Here is a 5,344-nt window from a genome sequence, read left to right as displayed (position 1 = left end):
GATACAGTGATGAAACATTATACAGTTTACATTCTATTAAGGAATTGTTATTAATAGCATGAACATACAATTTATTCTTCAAGAATAATTATCCTAAATCATTTGAAAAAATAAATTTTGCATCAGATTTATGAAGTTTTTTACATTCCAAACAGATAGGACCTAATGCTAAATTACCAACTTCATGACGGATACAGCAATTATTTAATACTTGATCTGCCTGCATTTTTCCACCAAAGCTTCTTCATAGCATTAGTCATCTCAGAATTTCTTGGACTGTAGGTTAATGGGTTCAGCATGGAGGTGATGACTGTATAAAACACTCTTAATGATTTGTCAATTGGGAAGGTCTTAGCAGGTCTTGCATACATGAAAATACAAGGGACAAAGAAGCAGACAACCACAGTGATGTGGGAAACACAGGTCTGGAGGGCTTTCTGCCTCCCTTCCTGACTCAGGTTCTTTAGAGAGTGCAAGATGACTCCATAGGAGATGAGTAAGAGCAGAAACACAGTAGTGCAGATCAGTCCTCCATTGGCCACCACTAAGATGCCAATGACATAGGTGTCACTGCTGACCAGTTTCAATAAGTGGTACATATCACATGAAAAGTGATCAATGACATTGGGGCCACAGAATGGGAGCCCATAAATAGTGCCAAGTTGAATGACCGAGTGCAGAAATCCTCCAACCCAGGACACCAGCAGCAGCACAACACACACCCTTTGCCTCATGATAACCAAATAATGCAGGGGCTTACAGATGGCCACATAGCGATCATAGGCCATCACCAACAGAAAGAAGACCTCTGATCCACTGAAAATATGCTCTATAAGTGGATAAGTCATGCAAGATTCAAAGGGTATGGCATTTTCCTCAAAGAACAAGTCTGAAAGCAATCGGGGAAATAGAAGAGGAATAAGCCATGTCCACAAATGATAAGCTAGCAAGAAAAAAGTACATCGGTGTGTTCAGGGTTTTGCTTACTGTTATTGTCACAAAAATGAGCAGGTTTCCCAACAAGGTCAAAATGTAGAAGAGCAAGAACATAACAAAAAGGACTTTCTGCTCCTTTGGATTCTGTGTGAGGCCAAGGAGGATGAAATAAGTTACATTGTTCCTTGGTTCCATCTAGTCTGTATAGGTGCTGAGGTCACATTATTAGAAGCAATTTACCTACAAAACAGGTGGAAAATCTTTAAATGCATTATACAATTAATCTATTTTACCCATTCAATTAAAACTACATGTATGGAGTATCTATTCATGTCCAATGTGTCATAGACATTGTAATTACCAAGTTCAATGAGGCAACATTTGCAATCCTCAGTGATGTAATATATGACAAGGGATCAGACACTTCCAGACTCATGTAATAAGTTTCACTGTAAGGATATTCACACACAGCTAAGGGTCATGGAGTGGGAATGTGTCAGTCAAACTAGAATCAGAGAAGGCTTCCCAGAGGAGGCAATGTTTATCTGAGTTTTAAAGAAATAGTGAAAGAACAAGAAAAGAGGGGAAGAGGATTTCATGAACAGGTCCATAATTTATAAAGTCACAAAGTGTAATATTGAGACCCACTTAAACTAATTTACATATACAGGGCGAGGAACTCAAACTATGAACAGAAGTTCACTGTCCTAGATTGGCTCAGAACTCACTGAGGCCTATCTCATGTGGCCTTTAGTTGGCTATTTCTCCTTTTCCTGAACAATAAATGCTGAAGCAGTCAAATTTGGGTCTCCAGCCTTTACTTTTACACTAGCTTTCCAATTTTTACATGTGGTGTCTCCGATTTTGGACATGCACAGTTGGATATCAATTTAGTAAATATAACACAAAATTTAAAATTTTCCACAACACTAAAGGTGTTCCCCATTTCATGAAATGGTACCACGTTCAATGTAATTGCTCAGACAGAAAATCTCACAGTATTATTCACTCCCTTATTGCTCTCATACGACAAATTGATAACTTAAAAAAAATGCTACTGTCTTTACTTGGAAAGTGTATCACAAATTTGATTATTCCCTTTCCCCCATTTCCTTCTTGGCTCACTGCAATAGCCTCCTGCCAAGTCGCTACACTTTTATCTGGACTTCAATAATTTGTTCTCCTAAAGAAGCCCAAATGATTTTCTTTAAATCTTGTTCTGATTATATCACTCAAGTGCTCAAAACTCCCACAGTGGATTGAAATCTTTCACTTACATTTTAATATATCACATTTAATATTCACATTAATGAGAAGAGTAATTCCCATTTTTATTTGAAGAAGTAAGTCTCAGAACATCTCATTAATTTCCCCAATGTCACACATTGTTCAGTGATTAAACTAGAATTGGATTCTAAGTTTGACTTATTTCAAAAATATTTAATTTTTACATGATAAAGACAGTGATATAATGGTGAGCCTGGTGGCCAATACTGGTAGTCTTACCTTGTGGAGGCTTGTTCACAGTCTGGAGGATGACTTAAGTTACTCTCAAAGACTTGGAATTCCTCTTTCATTCAATACAGCCACAGAGGGGAGATAATTAGAGAGCTGTATATATTTTCCTTCATTCAGCTGTCTGTTCATTTCCTATATAGTCTCCTCTGGTTATTCAGAAACTACTATTATTTGAACTGTAGATAATTTTAAAGAAATTCCACAGTGTGCATAAAGAAACAAATATTCACCATGTTGGGATAATTTATTAAAAAGACAAGTAAGTTCATGTTTACATAAGAAGATAGCAACTAGCCATTTCCCAGGGAAATTTATGTCGAGGAACTTCTTTCTCTACTAAATTCAAAATAGAAAAACACCATTCAGTTGTTTAGTCCTACTCATTCGATCATGTCAGTGTGGCCAGATTAGTCAGTTTGAGATTTCTAGACATTGTGGGGCTGCTTTTATTTTATTTTTTGCATTGCTTTAAGTCTAACCAAGGTCATCCTGAAATATATATATCAGTTATTAAAAGGATGTCACCTCTTTTCCCCCTTGGGGTCAAATCACTGGACTTTTTCTCCCATGTAGCTGCATTTATCATTGTCTTAGAACTGGAATGTGTCCAGGACTGATTCTTGCTTAATTAAATTCACTGGGATTTCCCACTACATTTCAAAAGTACATCTGTGTGTAAAGATACTGCTAAACCACATCACACAATTAGGATCAAAAAGATGGAAAATGAAGAAAATAATCCACTAGAGAATCATGTTGAGACTAATGCAAGTAAAAACAAAATATCAGCCCAATCATTTTGATTCAATGAAGATTAATTTATCATATATTTTCACAATAGCCACAGCAAGTTTTTCTTTCTTTTTATTTAGTACTCGATCTATTCTGCCTTATTGTTTGGTTAAATGTATAAAAACTTTAATCATCAAATCAGATATAGTTACTAATTATTTATACAATTTTTTAAATAAAATATTTAGGGTACTTATTTTCATACACAAGCTGTGCTATGGGTGAGAACACAAAATTAATAACACAGGAAAATAAACTTATATAAAAGTTCCTATCTACCTGGATTTTATATTCTTATTCTGTAGCCAGACAATAATGAAAGAGAAAATTTAATAATATATTTGTAGTCCAATGCCATTCTTATAAGACAGCAAATTAAGCGTTTTTTTTTTTTTTTTTTTTTTTTTTGGTTTGTTTGTTTTAAATTAAGCATTGTTATAGAGAAAAAAGGAAGAAACTTACTGTGGCAAATGTAATCAGAAAATACCTTTCTTAAAAAGTGATGTTTAAGCTGAGATGAAAAGAACAGGAAGTGACTACCAGTGGAAGCACTCTTACAGACAGTAATATTAAATAAAGATTAAACAAAATTATCTCATTTCAGAGATGACCGGCTCTACACATAGAAAACACTAAAATTTTAATAGGAATTTTTATTGCAATACTATGTTGCAAAGGAGCAATGAGAGTCTTGTCTTGCTCCTGATCTTAATGTAGACACTTTCAAACTTGAATGTTGAGTGTGATGTGTGGTGTGGTTCTGTCATGTATGACACTAGTTGTGTTGAGGTACTTTCCTTCTATACCCAATTTAATGAGACTTTTTATCATGAAATGATGTTGAATTTTTATATTATCAAGAAACAACATGAAGAGAAAATTAAAAAAACAATTCCATTTGCAACAGTATTAATAAGAATAAAATTCCTGAGTAAATGTAAGCAAGGCGATGAAAGTCTTGAACACTGAAAGATGCAAAATGTTGCTGAAAGACAATAAAGAAGACACATGTAAATAGAAAGACATTTATGGGCTAGAATTTTAATATTGTTAAGATGTCAATGCTACCTAAATTGATTTACAGATTCAGTGCAACCTTTATCAAAATACCGAAAAATTTCTTTGCAGAAAAAGAAAAATCCATCCTAAAATTCATTTTTTTTTTCTATTTTGGTTGCTATAGCTAGGACAACTTATACTATGCTGAATAGAAGTGGTGAGAGTGGGCATCCTTGTCTTGTTCCAGATATTAGTGGGAAGGCTTTCAAATTTTTACCAATGAGTATTATGCTGGCTGTGGGTTTGTCATGAACAGTTTTTATTATATTGAAATGTGTTCCCTCTCTGCCACTTTAGCAGGATTATTTTTATCATAAATGAGTACTGAATATATCAAAAGCATTTTTCTGCAACTATTGAGAAAATTATTTATTTTTGTCCATTCACCTGTCTATGTGGTCTTCCACACTGATTGATTTGCATATGTTGAGCCATCTTGTGTCCCTGGGATGAATCTAATTTGATCATAGTGTGCAATTTTTTTTATGTGTTGTTGGATTCTGTTTGCTAATATTTAGATGAGAATTTTTGCATCTATATTTATCAAAGAGAGTGGCCTGTAATTTTCATTATTGGCAGTGTCTTTGTCTGGCTTTGATATCAGAGTGATGATGGTGTCATAGATTGGCTTTGGGTGTGTCCCCTGCTTTTCAGCCCTTTGGAAGAGTTTGGAAAGGTTCAGTATAAGTCCCTCTTCCTATGCTTGGTAGATTTCCTCAGTGAAGCCATCTGGTCCTGGACTTTTATTTGCAGGGAACTTTTTTATTTTTAATTCTATATCACTTCTACTGGTTGGTCTGTTCACATTATCTATTTTTACATTTGTTTATTTTATTTTTTATTTGAAGTACCATTAGTTACAATGTGTCAGTTTCTATGAGTGTTCAAATAAAGACATATTATCTGTGACTTTTGGGACTATGCTATAACTCAGAATGTCAGCAAAAGACACTAAACTTTTCTTGAAATCACTAAAAATGTTAACCAAATCTACATCAGAGGGTCCTCTGTTTAAATTAAAAAAAAGGCAAATTTTACT

The 5,344-nt window shown here is 34.3% G+C and overlaps 1 pseudogene; it reads right to left on the bottom strand.

Annotated features, from left to right (window-relative positions):
* Positions 1-200: 200 nt before the first annotated feature.
* Positions 201-1,131, bottom strand: LOC116155464 (olfactory receptor 4A47-like; annotated as a pseudogene).
* Positions 1,132-5,344: the final 4,213 nt, after the last annotated feature.

Source organism: Camelus dromedarius, chromosome 35, assembly GCF_036321535.1.
Source record: "Camelus dromedarius isolate mCamDro1 chromosome 35, mCamDro1.pat, whole genome shotgun sequence".
NCBI classification, from domain to species: Eukaryota; Metazoa; Chordata; class Mammalia; order Artiodactyla; family Camelidae; genus Camelus; species Camelus dromedarius.
Note: the sequence above shows the minus strand (reverse complement) of the source record. Positions and strands in the feature narration are given on the sequence as shown.